Raw genomic sequence first — 17,399 nt, forward strand, 5'->3', positions numbered from 1 at the left:
CACTCAGAAGGAACCTTGGTCTTGAGCCTTCTCTTCTTTTTGAGGGTGGGGTCAGATGACTGAGTTATTGCTCTGGGCCTTTCCTCCCGCTCCCAGGCACCAACGCAAGAGAAGGACCTTACGCGGCCACGGCCCAGCAGGTTTGCGCCAGCCGGGACTCGAACCCGGCTCGCAGGAATGGGAATCCTGCATGATGCCTCTACACCACTGGCGCGCTGGCAGCCTGCTCTTCCTAAGGCGTCTCATCCTGCGTCAGGCGGCCTCGTCGGCCGATCAAAGGAAACGGTGTCCCGGGCGACCTTTCAGCTGACGAGGTGGCCGAGAGGTTAAGGCGATGGACTGCTAATCCATTGTGCTCTGCACGCGTGGGTTCGAATCCCACCTTCGTCGTCGCCCTTCCCTTGCCATTTTGGCTACGGGGTCCTTCCTCGGCAACTTCTGCCCGTTGCCGCCCAGCGACTCCTAGAACGAACAAGAAGCCCACCCGCCAGGAAAGCGGATCCTTGTGCCAAAAGAGAAGGGCTCACTGGTCTGAGGACACAAGTTCCAGACCAGTTCAGCGTAACCTGGCGCTATGCTTTCGATCTGGATCTTAACGGTGTCCCGGAACGTTTCCTTGAAAAACTGAGACCTCCCGATCCTTGCCCGCTGCTGTCGCCCCGGTGTGTATGAAGAGTTCGGCTAGAGGCCGGAATGATGACTACAATGTCTTGAAGCCAGGCGAGTCGGGAAAAGAGGTCTGCCCTAGGCAAAGGAAACCGTTTGCTTCTCTGAGCAGCCCGCTCGCCAGGCAGAGAGAATCAAGGGTCATTGACGTAGGAGGTAGAGAAAGCTCTCAAGCTAACAAGCAGAAGAGGAGACGAGCATGGCGTCTCCACCCAGCAGGAGAGAAGCTTGGTCTGGGTTTTACTTTGCATTGCCAAGGCTGACTGGTCTAGAAAGACGGGGGTCTGAACTTCAAGTCATGAAGAACTGACTCAACTGATTGTATCAGATAGTACTGTAGTCTGAAAGGGTATTGAGCAAGGTCTTTTCTGGAAGCCTCTCGCACACTGGTGATGAATATCCTGGTGAAATGGAGGTCTTACCACTAGCTGAGGAATTAGGAAGACTCCCTGATCTTCTGCTTTACAGCCTGGGAGCAAAGCAAGGGAGAAGCAGGCTTTCCCCCCAAACAGGAGGGAAGGCAGCTAGCTCCCTGTCTCCAAAGAAATGGAGTAAGGGGGGGAGGCAAAGCCAGGGAAGCCTCGTTTCCATAGAAATCAGCAGGGGGCTGGGAAGCGCAGAGGAAGGGAAGAAGAGCAGAAGGTCATCCTGCCCCTTGAAAGAAGGTGCTGGAACTTTGGAGGAGAGAAGCCATCTTTGGCATCCATCACTAGACAGCCACAAGGCGCCAGAGCGCTCGCAAGCTGAGCCCTTCAAGCAAGGAAGGCTTGAAGTCTCTGGGAAGTGAAGCTAGGTGAGAAGCCTGGTAAGGCAAAGCTCTTTCACCTAGGAAGAGAAGGGAAAGCCAGCTCCTTGTACTGTTCTGTGGAAGGGCCTGGGCAAGAGGTGACCCAAGCGGGACAACGCCACAGTGCCTCTCGGGCCAGCCGGGTCTCCCGTCAGGCTCGCAAGAAGAGGAATCTCACAACAGGCCTCAGCGCTACTGGCAAGCGCACAGGCTTTCACTGACACTTCTTCTCCAGCTGGCTTGGGTGCCTGTCTTTGGCTGCCAAAGGACAGCAGGTACCTGGACGTCCTGCTTGCTTGGCTGCAATGGCAAAGCTGTAGGACCCCTCCTCCTCGCTGCCACTCAGAAGGAACCTTGGTCTTGAGCCTTCTCTTCTTTTTGAGGGGTGGGGTCAGATGACTGAGTTATTGCTCTGGGCCTTTCCTCCCGCTCCCAGGCACCAACGCAAGAGAAGGACCTTCGCGGCCACGGGCCCAGCAGGTTTGCGCCAGCCGGGGCTCGAACCCGGCTCGCAGGAATGGGAATCCTGCATGATGCCTCTACACCACTGGCGCGCTGGCAGCCTGCTCTTCCTAAGGCGTCTCATCCTGCGTCGGGCGGCCTGCGTCGGCCGATCAAAGGAAACGGTGTCGAGGCGACCTTTCAGCTGACGAGGTGGCCGAGAGGTTAAGGCGATGGACTGCTAATCCATTGTGCTCTGCAGCGTGGGTTCGAATCCCACCTTCGTCGTCGCCCTTCCCTTGCCATTTTGGCTACGGGTCCTTCCTCCCGGCAACTTCTGCCCGTTGCCGCCCAAGCGACTCCTAGAGCGAACAAGAGAAGCCCACCCGCCAGGAAAGCGGATCCTTGTGCCAAAGAGAAGGGGCTCACTGGTCTGAGGACACAAGTTCCAGACCAGTTCAGCGTAACCTGACGCGCTATGCTTTCGATCTGGATCTTAACGGTGTCCCGGGCGTTTCCTTGAAAAACTGAGACCTCCCGATCCTTGCCGCTGCTGTACGCCCCGGTGTGTATGAAGAGTTCGGCTAGAGGCCGGAATGATGACTGCAATGTCTTGAAGCCAGGCGAGTCGGGAAAGAGAGGTCTGCCCTAGGCAAAGAAACCGTTTGCTTCTCTGAGCAGCCCGCTCGCCAGGCAGAGAGAATCAAGGGTCATTGACGTAGGAGGTAGAGAAAGCTCTCAAGCTAACAAGCAGAAGAGGAGGCGAGGCATGGCGTCTCCACCCAGCAGGAGAGAGAAGCTTGGTCTGGGTTTTACTTTGCATTGCCAAGGCTGACTGGTCTAGAAAGACGGGGGTCTGAACTTCAAGTCATGAAGAACTGACTCAACTGATTGTATCAGATAGTACTGTAGTCTGAAAGGGTATTGAGCAAGGTCTTTTCTGGAAGCCTCTCGCACACTGGTGATGAATATCCTGGTGAAATGGAGGTCTTACCACTAGCTGAGGAATTAGGAAGACTCCCTGATCTTCTGCTTTACAGCCTGGGAGCAAAGCAAGGGAGAAGCAGGCTTTCCCCAAACAGGAGGGAAGGCAGCTAGCTCCCTGTCTCCAAAGAAATGGAGTAAGGGGAGGCAAAGCCAGGAAGCCTCGTTTCCATAGAAATCAGCAGGGGCTGGGAAGCGCAGAGGAAGGGAAGAAGAGCAGAAGGTCATCCTGCCCCTTGAAAGAAGGTGCTGGAACTTTGGAGGAGAGAAGCCATCTTTGGCATCCATCACTAGACAGCCACAAGGCGCCAGAGCGCTCGCAAGCTGAGCCCTTCAAGCAAGGAAGGCTTGAAGTCTCTGGGAAGTGAAGCTAGGTGAGAAGCCTGGTAAGGCAAAGCTCTTTCACCTAGGAAGAGAAGGAAAGCCAGCTCCTTGTACTGTTCTGTGGAAGGGCCTGGGCAAGAGGTGACCCAAGCGGGACAACGCCACAGTGCCTCTCGGGCCAGCCGGGTCTCCGTCAGGCTCGCAAGAAGAGGAATCTCACAACAGGCCTCAGCGCTACTGGCAAGCGCACAGGCTTTCACTGACACTTCTTCTCCAGCTGGCTTGGGTGCCTGTCTTTGGCTGCCAAAGGACAGCAGGTACCTGGACGTCCTGCTTGCTTGGCTGCAATGGCAAAGCTGTAGGACCCCTCCTCCTCGCTGCCACTCAGAAGGAACCTTGGTCTTGAGCCTTCTCTTCTTTTTGAGGGGGGTGGGGGTCAGATGACTGAGTTATTGCTCTGGGCCTTTCCTCCCGCTCCCAGGCACCAACGCAAGAGAAGGACCTTACGCGGCCACGGGCCCAGCAGGTTTGCGCCAGCCGGGCCTCGAACCCGGCTCGCAGGAATGGGAATCCTGCATGATGCCTCTACACCACTGGCGCGCTGGCAGCCTGCTCTTCCTAAGGCGTCTCATCCTGCGTCGGGCGGCCTCGTCGGCCGATCAAAGGAGAGCGGTGTCCCGGGCGACCTTTCAGCTGACGAGGTGGCCGAGAGGTTAAGGCGATGGACTGCTAATCCATTGTGCTCTGCGCGTGGGTTCGAATCCCACCTTCGTCGTCGCCCTTCCCTTGCCATTTTGGCTACGGGTCCTTCCTCCCGGCAACTTCTGCCCGTTGCCGCCCAGCGACTCCTAGAGCGAACAAGAGAAGCCCACCCGCCAGGAAAGCGGATCCTTGTGCCAAAAGAGAAGGGCTCACTGGTCTGAGGACACAAGTTCCAGACCAGTTCAGCGTAACCTGACGCGCTATGCTTCGATCTGGATCTTAACGGTGTCGGGCGTTTCCTTGAAAAACTGAGACCTCCCGATCCTTGCCCGCTGCTGTCGCCCGGTGTGTATGAAGAGTTCCGGCTAGAGGCCGGAATGATGACTGCAATGTCTTGAAGCCAGGCGAGTCGGGAAAAGAGGTCTGCCCTAGGCAAAGGAAACCGTTTGCTTCTCTGAGCAGCCCGCTCGCCAGGCAGAGAGAATCAAGGGTCATTGACGTAGGAGGTAGAGAAAGCTCTCAAGCTAACAAGCAGAAGAGGAGACGAGCATGGCGTCTCCACCCAGCAGGAGAGAGAAGCTTGGTCTGGGTTTTACTTTGCATTGCCAAGGCTGACTGGTCTAGAAAGACGGGGGTCTGAACTTCAAGTCATGAAGAACTGACTCAACTGATTGTATCAGATAGTACTGTAGTCTGAAAGGGTATTGAGCAAGGTCTTTTCTGGAAGCCTCTCGCACACTGGTGATGAATATCCTGGTGAAATGGAGGTCTTACCACTAGCTGAGGAATTAGGAAGACTCCCTGATCTTCTGCTTTACAGCCTGGGAGCAAAGCAAGGGAGAAGCAGGCTTTCCCCCCAAACAGGAGGGAAGGCAGCTAGCTCCCTGTCTCCAAAGAAATGGAGTAAGGGGGGGAGGCAAAGCCAGGGAAGCCTCGTTTCCATAGAAATCAGCAGGGGGCTGGGAAGCGCAGAGGAAGGGAAGAAGAGCAGAAGGTCATCCTGCCCCTTGAAAGAAGGTGCTGGAACTTTGGAGGAGAGAAGCCATCTTTGGCATCCATCACTAGACAGCCACAAGGCGCCAGAGCGCTCATAAGCTGAGCCCTTCAAGCAAGGAAGGCTTGAAGTCTCTGGGAAGTGAAGCTAGGTGAGAAGCCTGGTAAGGCAAAGCTCTTTCACCTAGGAAGAGAAGGGAAAGCCAGCTCCTTGTACTGTTCTGTGGAAGGGCCTGGGCAAGAGGTGACCCAAGCGGGACAACGCCACAGTGCCTCTCGGGCCAGCCGGGTCTCCCGTCAGGCTCGCAAGAAGAGGAATCTCACAACAGGCCTCAGCGCTACTGGCAGCGCACAGGCTTTCACTGACACTTCTTCTCCAGCTGGCTTGGGTGCCTGTCTTTGGCTGCCAAAGGACAGCAGGTACCTGGACGTCCTGCTTGCTTGGCTGCAATGGCAAAGCTGTAGGACCCCTCCTCCTCGCTGCCACTCAGAAGGGAACCTTGGTCTTGAGCCTTCTCTTCTTTTTGAGGGGGGTGGGGGTCAGATGACTGAGTTATTGCTCTGGGCCTTTCCTCCCGCTCCCAGGCACCAACGCAAGAGAAGGACCTTACGCGGCCACGGGCCCAGCAGGTTTGCGCCAGCCGGGACTCGAACCCGGCTCGCAGGAATGGGAATCCTGCATGATGCCTCTACACCACTGGCGCGCTGGCAGCCTGCTCTTCCTAAGGCGTCTCATCCTGCGTCGGGCGGCCTGCGTCGGCCGATCAAAGGAAACGGTGTCCCGGGGCGGCCTTTCAGCTGACGAGGTGGCCGAGAGGTTAAGGCGATGGACTGCTAATCCATTGTGCTCTGCACGCGTGGGTTCGAATCCCACCTTCGTCGTCGCCCTTCCCTTGCCATTTTGGCTACGGGGTCCTTCCTCCCGGCAACTTCTGCCCGTTGCCGCCCAAGCGACTCCTAGAACGAACAAGAGAAGCCCACCCGCCAGGAAAGCGGATCCTTGTGCCAAAAGAGAAGGGGCTCACTGGTCTGAGGACACAAGTTCCAGACCAGTTCAGCGTAGCCTGACGCGCTATGCTTTCGATCTGGATCTTAACGGTGTCCCGGGCGTTTCCTTGAAAAACTGAGACCTCCCGATCCTTGCCCGCTGCTGTACGCCCGGTGTGTATGAAGAGTTCCGGCTAGAGGCCGGAATGATGACTGCAATGTCTTGAAGCCAGGCGAGTCGGGAAAAGAGGTCTGCCCTAGGCAAAGGAAACCGTTTGCTTCTCTGAGCAGCCCGCTCGCCAGGCAGAGAGAATCAAGGGTCATTGACGTAGGAGGTAGAGAAAGCTCTCAAGCTAACAAGCAGAAGAGGAGACGAGAGCATGGCGTCTCCACCCAGCAGGAGAGAGAAGCTTGGTCTGGGTTTTACTTTGCATTGCCAAGGCTGACTGGTCTAGAAAGACGGGGGTCTGAACTTCAAGTCATGAAGAACTGACTCAACTGATTGTATCAGATAGTACTGTAGTCTGAAAGGGTATTGAGCAAGGTCTTTTCTGGAAGCCTCTCGCACACTGGTGATGAATATCCTGGTGAAATGGAGGTCTTACCACTAGCTGAGGAATTAGGAAGACTCCCTGATCTTCTGCTTTACAGCCTGGGAGCAAAGCAAGGGAGAAGCAGGCTTTCCCCCCAAACAGGAGGGAAGGCAGCTAGCTCCCTGTCTCCAAAGAAATGGAGTAAGGGGAGGCAAAGCCAGGAAGCCTCGTTTCCATAGAAATCAGCAGGGGCTGGGAAGCGCAGAGGAAGGGAAGAAGAGCAGAAGGTCATCCTGCCCCTTGAAAGAAGGTGCTGGAACTTTGGAGGAGAGAAGCCATCTTTGGCATCCATCACTAGACAGCCACAAGGCGCCAGGCGCTATAAGCTGAGCCCTTCAAGCAAGGAAGGCTTGAAGTCTCTGGGAAGTGAAGCTAGGTGAGAAGCCTGGTAAGGCAAAGCTCTTTCACCTAGGAAGAGAAGGGAAAGCCAGCTCCTTGTACTGTTCTGTGGAAGGGCCTGGGCAAGAGGTGACCCAAGCGGGACAACGCCACAGTGCCTCTCGGGCCAGCCGGGTCTCCGTCAGGCTCGCAAGAAGAGGAATCTCACAACAGGCCTCAGCGCTACTGGCAAGCGCACAGGCTTTCACTGACACTTCTTCTCCAGCTGGCTTGGGTGCCTGTCTTTGGCTGCCAAAGGACAGCAGGTACCTGGACGTCCTGCTTGCTTGGCTGCAATGGCAAAGCTGTAGGACCCCTCCTCCTCGCTGCCACTCAGAAGGAACCTTGGTCTTGAGCCTTCTCTTCTTTTTGAGGGGGGTGGGGGTCAGATGACTGAGTTATTGCTCTGGGCCTTTCCTCCCGCTCCCAGGCACCAACGCAAGAGAAGGACCTTACGCGGCCACGGGCCCAGCAGGTTTGCGCCAGCCGGGACTCGAACCCGGCTCGCAGGAATGGGAATCCTGCATGATGCCTCTACACCACTGGCGCGCTGGCAGCCTGCTCTTCCTAAGGCGTCTCATCCTGCGTCGGGCGGCCTGCGTCGGCCGATCAAAGGAGAGCCGGTGTCCCGGGGCGGCCTTTCAGCTGACGAGGTGGCCGAGAGGTTAAGGCGATGGACTGCTAATCCATTGTGCTCTGCACGCGTGGGTTCGAATCCCACCTTCGTCGCCCTTCCCTTGCCATTTTGGCTACGGGTCCTTCCTCCCGGCAACTTCTGCCCGTTGCCGCCCAGCGACTCCTAGAGCGAACAAGAGAAGCCCACCCGCCAGGAAAGCGGATCCTTGTGCCAAAGAGAAGGGGCTCACTGGTCTGAGGACACAAGTTCCAGACCAGTTCAGCGTAGCCTGACGCGCTATGCTTTCGATCTGGATCTTAACGGTGTCCCGGAACGTTTCCTTGAAAAACTGAGACCTCCCCGATCCTTGCCCGCTGCTGTACGCCCCCGGTGTGTATGAAGAGTTCCGGCTAGAGGCCGGAATGATGACTGCAATGTCTTGAAGCCAGGCGAGTCGGGAAAAGAGGTCTGCCCTAGGCAAAGGAAACCGTTTGCTTCTCTGAGCAGCCCGCTCGCCAGGCAGAGAGAATCAAGGGTCATTGACGTAGGAGGTAGAGAAAGCTCTCAAGCTAACAAGCAGAAGAGGAGACGAGAGCATGGCGTCTCCACCCAGCAGGAGAGAGAAGCTTGGTCTGGGTTTTACTTTGCATTGCCAAGGCTGACTGGTCTAGAAAGACGGGGGTCTGAACTTCAAGTCATGAAGAACTGACTCAACTGATTGTATCAGATAGTACTGTAGTCTGAAAGGGTATTGAGCAAGGTCTTTTCTGGAAGCCTCTCGCACACTGGTGATGAATATCCTGGTGAAATGGAGGTCTTACCACTAGCTGAGGAATTAGGAAGACTCCCTGATCTTCTGCTTTACAGCCTGGGAGCAAAGCAAGGGAGAAGCAGGCTTTCCCCCAAACAGGAGGGAAGGCAGCTAGCTCCCTGTCTCCAAAGAAATGGAGTAAGGGGAGGCAAAGCCAGGGAAGCCTCGTTTCCATAGAAATCAGCAGGGGGCTGGGACGCGCAGAGGAAGGGAAGAAGAGCAGAAGGTCATCCTGCCCCTTGAAAGAAGGTGCTGGAACTTTGGAGGAGAGAAGCCATCTTTGGCATCCATCACTAGACAGCCACAAGGCGCCAGAGCGCTATAAGCTGAGCCCTTCAAGCAAGGAAGGCTTGAAGTCTCTGGGAAGTGAAGCTAGGTGAGAAGCCTGGTAAGGCAAAGCTCTTTCACCTAGGAAGAGAAGGGAAAGCCAGCTCCTTGTACTGTTCTGTGGAAGGGCCTGGGCAAGAGGTGACCCAAGCGGGACAACGCCACAGTGCCTCTCGGGCCAGCCGGGTCTCCGTCAGGCTCGCAAGAAGAGGAATCTCACAACAGGCCTCAGCGCTACTGGCAAGCGCACAGGCTTTCACTGACACTTCTTCTCCAGCTGGCTTGGGTGCCTGTCTTTGGCTGCCAAAGGACAGCAGGTACCTGGACGTCCTGCTTGCTTGGCTGCAATGGCAAAGCTGTAGGACCCCTCCTCCTCGCTGCCACTCAGAAGGGAACCTTGGTCTTGAGCCTTCTCTTCTTTTTGAGGGGGGTGGGGGTCAGATGACTGAGTTATTGCTCTGGGCCTTTCCTCCCGCTCCCAGGCACCAACGCAAGAGAAGGACCTTACGCGGCCACGGGCCCAGCAGGTTTGCGCCAGCCGGGCTCGAACCCGGCTCGCAGGAATGGGAATCCTGCATGATGCCTCTACACCACTGGCGCGCTGGCAGCCTGCTCTTCCTAAGGCGTCTCATCCTGCGTCGGGCGGCCTCGTCGGCCGATCAAAGGAGAGCCGGTGTCCCGGCGACCTTTCAGCTGACGAGGTGGCCGAGAGGTTAAGGCGATGGACTGCTAATCCATTGTGCTCTGCAGCGTGGGTTCGAATCCCACCTTCGTCGTCGCCCTTCCCTTGCCATTTTGGCTACGGGTCCTTCCTCCCGGCAACTTCTGCCCGTTGCCGCCCAGCGACTCCTAGAACGAACAAGAGAAGCCCACCCGCCAGGAAAGCGGATCCTTGTGCCAAAAGAGAAGGGGCTCACTGGTCTGAGGACACAAGTTCCAGACCAGTTCAGCGTAGCCTGACGCGCTATGCTTTCGATCTGGATCTTAACGGTGTCCCGGAACGTTTCCTTGAAAAACTGAGACCTCCCCGATCCTTGCCCGCTGCTGTACGCCCGGTGTGTATGAAGAGTTCGGCTAGAGGCCGGAATGATGACTACAATGTCTTGAAGCCAGGCGAGTCGTGAACAGAGGTCTGCCCTAGGCAAAGGAAACCGTTTGCTTCTCTGAGCAGCCCGCTCGCCAGGCAGAGAGAATCAAGGGTCATTGACGTAGGAGGTAGAGAAAGCTCTCAAGCTAACAAGCAGAAGAGGAGACGAGAGCATGGCGTCTCCACCCAGCAGGAGAGAAGCTTGGTCTGGGTTTTACTTTGCATTGCCAAGGCTGACTGGTCTAGAAAGACGGGGGTCTGAACTTCAAGTCATGAAGAACTGACTCAACTGATTGTATCAGATAGTACTGTAGTCTGAAAGGGTATTGAGCAAGGTCTTTTCTGGAAGCCTCTCGCACACTGGTGATGAATATCCTGGTGAAATGGAGGTCTTACCACTAGCTGAGGAATTAGGAAGACTCCCTGATCTTCTGCTTTACAGCCTGGGAGCAAAGCAAGGGAGAAGCAGGCTTTCCCCCCAAACAGGAGGGAAGGCAGCTAGCTCCCTGTCTCCAAAGAAATGGAGTAAGGGGGGGAGGCAAAGCCAGGAAGCCTCGTTTCCATAGAAATCAGCAGGGGCTGGGAAGCGCAGAGGAAGGGAAGAAGAGCAGAAGGTCATCCTGCCCCTTGAAAGAAGGTGCTGGAACTTTGGAGGAGAGAAGCCATCTTTGGCATCCATCACTAGACAGCCACAAGGCGCCAGAGCGCTCGCAAGCTGAGCCCTTCAAGCAAGGAAGGCTTGAAGTCTCTGGGAAGTGAAGCTAGGTGAGAAGCCTGGTAAGGCAAAGCTCTTTCACCTAGGAAGAGAAGGGAAAGCCAGCTCCTTGTACTGTTCTGTGGAAGGGCCTGGGCAAGAGGTGACCCAAGCGGGACAACGCCACAGTGCCTCTCGGGCCAGCCGGGTCTCCCGTCAGGCTCGCAAGAAGAGGAATCTCACAACAGGCCTCAGCGCTACTGGCAAGCGCACAGGCTTTCACTGACACTTCTTCTCCAGCTGGCTTGGGTGCCTGTCTTTGGCTGCCAAAGGACAGCAGGTACCTGGACGTCCTGCTTGCTTGGCTGCAATGGCAAAGCTGTAGGACCCCTCCTCCTCGCTGCCACTCAGAAGGGAACCTTGGTCTTGAGCCTTCTCTTCTTTTTGAGGGGGGTGGGGGTCAGATGACTGAGTTATTGCTCTGGGCCTTTCCTCCCGCTCCCAGGCACCAACGCAAGAGAAGGACCTTACGCGCCACGGGCCCAGCAGGTTTGCGCCAGCCGGGACTCGAACCCGGCTCGCAGGAATGGGAATCCTGCATGATGCCTCTACACCACTGGCGCGCTGGCAGCCTGCTCTTCCTAAGGCGTCTCATCCTGCGTCGGGCGGCCTGCGTCGGCCGATCAAAGGAGAGCCGGTGTCCCGGCGACCTTTCAGCTGACGAGGTGGCCGAGAGGTTAAGGCGATGGACTGCTAATCCATTGTGCTCTGCACGCGTGGGTTCGAATCCCACCTTCGTCGCCCTTCCCTTGCCATTTTGGCTACGGGTCCTTCCTCCCGGCAACTTCTGCCCGTTGCCGTAGCGACTCCTAGAACGAACAAGAGAAGCCCACCCGCCAGGAAAGCGGATCCTTGTGCCAAAAGAGAAGGGGCTCACTGGTCTGAGGACACAAGTTCCAGACCAGTTCAGCGTAGCCTGACGCGCTATGCTTTCGATCTGGATCTTAACGGTGTCCCGGAACGTTTCCTTGAAAAACTGAGACCTCCCCGATCCTTGCCCGCTGCTGTACGCCCCCGGTGTGTATGAAGAGTTCCGGCTAGAGGCCGGAATGATGACTGCAATGTCTTGAAGCCAGGCGAGTCGGGAAAAGAGGTCTGCCCTAGGCAAAGGAAACCGTTTGCTTCTCTGAGCATTTACCTTTTGCAGCACTTTTCTGTGCCTCTTTCCTCACCTTTGCAATGGGTATATGTACTATTGGGTTATCCGGGAGAGGGGGTGGGCGGAAGCCCGCCCCATGCTAACGGATCCCCCCCCAGCCTAAGGGGAGGATCCACAGGGCCACGGAAACCCACTAAGTGCGGGGGACAACTAATAAAAGAACAGGGGCAGGAGTGAGGTCAAAGGGTCAGAAGGAGGGAGCCTGATGGGGACACCGAGCAGAGAACCCCGGACAGCGCCCACTGCTCCTCGAAGGCGTCAAGGGAGCCAGCGGACGCCGCCCAGAGGAACTCCGCCCGGAGACGTGAGCGGACAAGGGACCGGAAACAAGCCCCACAGTCGCAGGAGTCTCCGTCGGCCAACCTCCTCTCCCTGGTCGCGTGGATGGCCTTTTTAGCCAGGGCGAGGAGGAGGTTGACCAGGAGGTCCCGCGACTTTGTGGGGCCACGGATAGGGAGTGCATGGATAAGGAGGTGGGGGGAAAAGTGCAACCAGAAACGCAAGAGGGTATTAGTGAGGAGCCGGTATAGGGGCTGCAACCTGGCGCACTCCAGGTAAACATGCGCCAGGGTCTCCCTCACGCCGCAGAAGGGGCAGGTGTCCGGGACAGGGGTGAACCGCGCCAAGTACACGCCCGTGCTCACGGCCCCGTGAAGGAGCCGCCAGCTGATATCCCGGGCCTCGGGACCAGGGTGGAGTACAGGCTGGCCCACGGGCTCCTCACCCTCCACAGGTGGCAAGAGGTCCCGCCACTTGGTGTCGGGGCGGGACACGAGGTGAGAAGTGAGCGGTATGGAGCACGGCGCGTAGAGTTGTTTCCTTGGCGCGGTTTGGAAGCGGACCGGCTGCAGATCGTGCAGCCGGCTGGCGGAGAAAGGCGGGGGCGGTCGGGTCCACGGGGCAGGGGCCCGATGAAGAGGTCCGGAGGGCTCGGGGTGGGGTGGGCGGGCGTGCCCTCACGCAGGACCCGGTCGAGGTAAGCCCGAGCAGCGGCGGCAAGCGGCCTTCACCTCCTGTAATGCGCCGGGAGTACAAGGTCTGGAGAGCCCCATCCGCCGGCGGCGTCAGGGGATCCAGCCAGTCTCCCGGTCGTAGTCCAGGAGGTCTCCGACCCTGGTGGCTTCTGCCAGGACCAACCTCTGGCGCACGCGGGACTCCGCCACCTGCACACGGAGCTGAGGTTGTGTAGCAGGGGCTCCGAGGAGGTCTGCCCCTCGGTGGCCGCCACGGACCTGGTGCAGAGAACAGCTTCCAGGTTCGGAGGAGGTCCTGGTAGAAGACCGGCAGCCCAGAGAGGTCTCGCGGAAGGCCCCTCGGGTCGAGATAAAGGAGCTGCCGGTCGTATCGGAGCCCTCGGGCGCGGGAAGGCGTGCGCCAGGGCTCTCCATGCCGGACTACCCGCACCAGAAAGGAGCCTCTGCAGTGCCTGGAGGCGGAAGACGTGGACCTGAGTGCGGAGGCACTTCAGGCCCTGCCCTCCCTCCTCCAGGGGCAGGTGGAGTACCCCTGCAGGGACCCAGTGCAGTCCTGGCCAAAGAACTCCAGCACCACCCTCCGGAGGTCGGTCAGGAACACCGGGGCCGGGACCAGGGTGTTGAGCGGTACCAGAGCATGGACAGGACCAGTTGATTGAGCACCAGTGCCCTCCTCGGAGGAAAGGCACCGGAGGAGTCCTGTCCATTTCGGGCCGCTCCGCCACCCTGCCCAGCAAACCTTGCCAGTTCTCCGGCGGAGAGGGATGCGTGGCAGAAAGGTACGCCGAGATAGAGCAGCGGACCCGCGCTCCACCGGATGGCCTGAAGCGCGGGTGGGAGGGAGCTCGCCTGCCACCCGTCCCGACCACCAGGCCAGAGCTCTTGACCCAGTTGACCCGGGCGGAGGAGGCCGCCGAGTACACGGCTTGGCAGGCCTCCACCGCGCCAAGTCGCCCGGGTCCTGGACCACGAGGAGCACATCGTCGGCGCGCCGACAGGACCAACCGCAGCTCCGGCTCCCGAAGCACCAACCCGTCAACCTCCTGCGGAGGAGACAGAGGAAGGGCTCGATCGCCAGGGCGTACAGCTGGCCGAGAGGGGCACCCTGCCGCACTCCCCGCCCGAAGCTGACCAGCTCGGTCAGGGTCCAGTTGAGCCTGACCAGACACTCTGCGGAAGCATACAGCACCTGGAGAAAGCCCACAAACTGGGGTCCGAAGCCTAACGCCTGCAGAGTGCCCAGGAGATACCCGTGGTCCACCCTGTCGAACGCCTTCTCCTGATCCAGGGACAGGAGGCGAGCGACAGACCATCCCTGCACCCAAGCTCCAAGAGATCCCGGACCAGATACAGGTTATCGAAGATGGTACGGCCCGGGACGGTGTAGGTCTGGTCTGGGTGGATCACGTCCTCCAGCACGGACCCTAGCCGAATCGAAATGGCCTTCGCAACAATTTTATAGTCCGTACTGAGGAGCGAGATGGGACGCCAATTCCGTAAATCGCGGAGGTCCCCCCTCTTCGGCAATAAGGCGAGCACGGCTCGCCTGCACGAGAGAGGGAGGACCCCGCTCCGCAAGGACTCGGCCCAGACGGTGACTAGGTCTGGGCCGAGGACGTCCCAGAACACGCGGTAGAACTCCACGGTCAGCCCGTCCATGCCCGGGGATTTATTGGTGGGCATGCGACGGAGGGCTTCCGAGAACTCGGCCAGAGTGAGAGGCAGCTCTAGCCGGTCCCGGTCGCCCGCGCTGACCATCGGGAGTCCGTCCCAGAGCACTTTGCAAGCGGCAGGATCGGTCGGGTCCGGGGAGAAAAGGCGTGCGTAGAAGGTCCGGGCCCTCTCGCACATCTCCGCCGGATCCGTGAGGAGCCGTCCTCCGCCAGGAGGCAGGTGACGTGCTTCTTGGCCCCCTCCGTTTCTCAGGGCGTAGAAGAAGCGGGAGCCGCGATCCATCTCCCGAAGGAGGCGGATGCGGGATCGAACACCGGCGCCCCGGGCCCGAGGGTCTTCGAGGACCCGGAGCTCCTCCCGGCACGCGCCGCAAAGGGATGGATCCTCGGGGCTGGCGGCCAGACGCCTCCAGCTCTAAGACCTCCGCTCCAACTGCCCTATCGCCGCATCCCTCCGTCGGCTGGCGCCCGGGTGTAGTCACGGCAGAAGAGCCGGGCGCGCACCTTCCCACGTCCCACCACCGCGCGCCGAGGAAAGCGCGCGCTGCCCTCGCCAGGCCAGCCAGAACTCCCGGAAGGACGCCACGAAGCCCCATCCTCCAGCAAGCTGTTGTTGAAGTGCCAATAGGCGGCCCGGCCTCTCCGCGCAGAGAGGCCGTCACGGTGACGAGGTGGTGGTCGAAAAAGGGGGCGGCCGGACGCTGGAGGACTGGGCCCGTGAGAGATGGAACCGGGACAGATAGATGCGGTCCAACCGGGAGTGGCACGACCGATGGGCTCCCACCGGACATAGGTGCGTGGAGGCGTCGTCCGGGTGGTGGTCGCGCCAGGCGTCCACCAGGGAGTGATGGGCGACGATCTCCCTGAGGACGTCGCGGCGGCGGGCTCTGCTCGGTCCCGAGCGGTCCCGCTCCTCGAGGACGGTGTTAAAGTCCCCGCCCAGGACCAGGCACTCGCGAGGATCCAGGGAGCCGAGGAAGGCGGACGCCTGCCGATAGAACTGCAGCCACTCCGGGGCAAAGGCCGGGGCATCGTTGTTGATGAGGTTGACCACAAGCCCGCCATGCGGACCCGGAGGTGCAGCAGGCGGCCCGGCACAGCCTCGGCGACCCCCAGCACCTCTGGCCGTAGGTCGGGGGAGAACAGGGTAGCCACTCCAGCCTGATGGGTGGTGAGATGGCTGAAGTAGACCCTGTCCCCACTCCAGCCGCCAGTTAGCTGGGCGGCCGGATCCGTGGGTCTCCTGCAGGAAAACCACGGAGTACCCCCCCTCCCGAAGGAAGGAGAGCACCTGGCTCCTGCGGAAACCCACCCTACAGCTCCGGGCGTTTAGTGTGGCAAAGGTGATGACTGCCATGAGGAGGGCTGGGGGGGATCCACGGCAGCAGGGGCGCTCACGGCCCCCGTTGGGCCACGCAGCAAACCGTGGCCCACCCCGAAGGCGAGCAGGGAGTCACGGAAGCCGCGCGCCCGGTGGTAAGCCGCGACATTCTGCTTCCCGGTCCCCTTGCCCTCCCCTATGAGGGCCCGCGTGGCCAGGAGGATCCGGTGGAAGTCCCCCCAGCGCTGGAGAGCAAGCACGACCTTGTTGCGGGAGCCCCGGACGTCCTCCAAGAACTCCCGCAACTCCTCTCGCAGCGTATCGGGGGGCGGGGTCGCTGGCCTCCGGGGGTCCACCGGTGGGGCCTCTGGTGCAGCCCCGTGGCCCACCGGGACGGGCAGGCAAGGGGCGGGCCCTGGCTCAGTGGGGGGCGGCGGAGGGAAGAGTACAGCCCCGAGTGGGTCGGGACTATGAAATTCAAAAGCCGCTCCCTGGGAGTCATCCTCCGGGAAAGGGAAGGAGACAGACCCAGGGGCGGCAATAACATTACAGGAGGTGGAGGGGGCAGGGCTGGGGTCAGGAGCAGGGGTGGGGGGAGGGACAGAGATGGGACCCTGGGCCGCAGGAGCTGAACCATCAGTAAGTGGCTCCTCGCGGCCAGGTACGGGAGTTGGAGGGGTAGGGAGGGGGTCCCCAGTGACACCGGGCTCAGGCTCAACGGCAGGTAGAGCAGCCTCGGCGCGGGGAGATGCCGAACCCTCGGGGGGGCCCCCACCCGGGAAGGAACTCGATCGCCCCGCACCACCGAGGGACACCCCCAGTAGCGAGGAGTCCAGGGGACCCGCGGAGGCGGGAGCGGACGTAGCAGGAGGGATGGTGGAGCATGGGGAAGGGGGGGCTGGGGTGAGGTCTGCCAGGTCAAGGCCCGTCGGCAGAGGGTCGTCCTCCCCCGGGGTGACCGGGGTCAGACCCAGGGCCTCGATCTCTGCAAAGATGGAGGGGAGCTCACCACCCACCATCCCAGAGTCCTCCCCGCTTGCGCCCGAGGCGACGCCACCTCGGGTATTGCGGGGGCACAGGAGGCAAGGGAACAGGAGGGGCTCCATCGGGGCCTCCGCGAGGGACTGCGGAGGAGGGATGGCGGTACCCTCCGGTGCTGCCACGTCTTCCCTAGCCGTCATCGGCAGATGGGGTATCCCCGTGGGCATGGCGGAAGGCTCGGTGCCTGCGGCCCCCTTCCTGGTCTTACGGGGGGCTTCCACGGCAGAAGGCACGAGTTGAGCCCGAGCCTTCCGCTTACCCCGCTTACCCTCCACCCGGGTCCAGCCCTCCATGGCATCGCCTGCGGGCTGGTCAACAGGATTGGGTCAGGGGCAGGGAAGACGGTTTGGGGGCTGGGAGAGGCACTGGTGGAACAACAGGAAGGAGGATGAGTCCCCTGGGAGAGCCCTCTCCCATGCCCCGAAGTATCCCTGCCGCACCCTCCTCCACAGGCCCCGCCAGAGTGCAGGTAGCGGAGGCGGGGCTCTCCCGCTCATCAGGGCGCCCTGGAGGACGACCCCCTGAGGCCCGAGCGGGAGCAGTGATGGACTGAGGAGGAGGAGGCGGCTCTGGGTACCGGGCGGCCAGGGCGCCCGGCGATGACAGGGCCGGTGCTGTGCCGGGGCTCGGGGTCCCGAGCTCCTCGAGCCGGGCCAAAGGCAGTCCTCGGACGTGCCCGTCGCCCGGCAGAGGTAGCACCGGGCCTCCCGTGGAGTAGTGCACCGGTACTGGGCCCCTGAAAGGGGACCAGGAAGGACCTCAGCGCCTCTCCGCCACGTGC

General features: G+C 60.1%; 12 non-coding genes across 12 annotated transcripts; 7 read left to right on the top strand and 5 right to left on the bottom strand.

Moving 5' to 3' along the window:
• Positions 1-143: 143 nt before the first annotated feature.
• On the bottom strand, positions 144-214 carry TRNAG-CCC. Its single transcript has one exon. It is a non-coding gene; the product is annotated as a tRNA-Gly (tRNA).
• Positions 215-308: 94 nt separating this feature from the next.
• On the top strand, positions 309-390 carry TRNAS-GCU. Its single transcript has one exon. It is a non-coding gene; the product is annotated as a tRNA-Ser (tRNA).
• Positions 391-1,936: 1,546 nt separating this feature from the next.
• Positions 1,937-2,007, bottom strand: TRNAG-CCC. The gene has a single exon. It is a non-coding gene; the product is annotated as a tRNA-Gly (tRNA).
• Positions 2,008-2,101: 94 nt separating this feature from the next.
• Positions 2,102-2,182, top strand: TRNAS-GCU. Its single transcript has one exon. It is a non-coding gene; the product is annotated as a tRNA-Ser (tRNA).
• Positions 2,183-3,897: 1,715 nt separating this feature from the next.
• On the top strand, positions 3,898-3,977 carry TRNAS-GCU. Its single transcript has one exon. It is a non-coding gene; the product is annotated as a tRNA-Ser (tRNA).
• Positions 3,978-5,530: 1,553 nt separating this feature from the next.
• TRNAG-CCC lies at positions 5,531-5,601 on the bottom strand. Its single transcript has one exon. It is a non-coding gene; the product is annotated as a tRNA-Gly (tRNA).
• Positions 5,602-5,697: 96 nt separating this feature from the next.
• TRNAS-GCU lies at positions 5,698-5,779 on the top strand. The gene has a single exon. It is a non-coding gene; the product is annotated as a tRNA-Ser (tRNA).
• A 1,554-nt stretch (positions 5,780-7,333) lies between these two features.
• Positions 7,334-7,404, bottom strand: TRNAG-CCC. The gene has a single exon. It is a non-coding gene; the product is annotated as a tRNA-Gly (tRNA).
• A 98-nt stretch (positions 7,405-7,502) lies between these two features.
• Positions 7,503-7,584, top strand: TRNAS-GCU. Its single transcript has one exon. It is a non-coding gene; the product is annotated as a tRNA-Ser (tRNA).
• A 1,720-nt stretch (positions 7,585-9,304) lies between these two features.
• TRNAS-GCU lies at positions 9,305-9,385 on the top strand. Its single transcript has one exon. It is a non-coding gene; the product is annotated as a tRNA-Ser (tRNA).
• Positions 9,386-10,942: 1,557 nt separating this feature from the next.
• On the bottom strand, positions 10,943-11,013 carry TRNAG-CCC. Its single transcript has one exon. It is a non-coding gene; the product is annotated as a tRNA-Gly (tRNA).
• Positions 11,014-11,109: 96 nt separating this feature from the next.
• Positions 11,110-11,191, top strand: TRNAS-GCU. The gene has a single exon. It is a non-coding gene; the product is annotated as a tRNA-Ser (tRNA).
• Positions 11,192-17,399: the final 6,208 nt, after the last annotated feature.

Source organism: Mauremys reevesii, linkage group 1, assembly GCF_016161935.1.
Source record: "Mauremys reevesii isolate NIE-2019 linkage group 1, ASM1616193v1, whole genome shotgun sequence".
In the NCBI taxonomy this organism is placed as follows: Eukaryota; Metazoa; Chordata; order Testudines; family Geoemydidae; genus Mauremys; species Mauremys reevesii.